Source organism: Priapulus caudatus, unplaced genomic scaffold, assembly GCF_000485595.1.
Source record: "Priapulus caudatus unplaced genomic scaffold, Priapulus_caudatus-5.0.1 Scaffold1305, whole genome shotgun sequence".
In the NCBI taxonomy this organism is placed as follows: Eukaryota; Metazoa; Priapulida; class Priapulimorpha; order Priapulimorphida; family Priapulidae; genus Priapulus; species Priapulus caudatus.
This window is the reverse complement of record NW_014578366.1, coordinates 12,471-12,849: the sequence shown is the minus strand read 5'-3', so window position 1 is coordinate 12,849 and position 379 is coordinate 12,471.

The window sequence follows — 379 nt, the reverse complement described above, 5'->3', positions numbered from 1 at the left end:
ACGTGCGTGCGTGCATGTGTGTGCGTGCGTGCGTACGTGCTTGTGTGTATGTGCGTGCGTGCGTGCGTGCGTGCGTGCGTGCAGTGTGTGTACGTGGCCTGCGTGCGTGCGTGCATTGTGTGTGTACTGCAGTGCGTGCGCGTGCGTGTGAGCATGTATGGTGTATGTGCAGTGCCCCGTTGCATGCATGCATGCGTGTCGTGCGTGCGTGCGTGCGTGCATGTGTGTGTACGTGCAGTGCGTGTGTGGTAAATACGATGCAGCTACCCTCCGTAATGAGACCGAACTGGCTTCACATCTGCGCCTTTGTCTAACCTCGTTTGCTCGCACAGTAACACGATATTCCACGCCGTGAGTTGTCGGGAGGGGGGAGGAAATT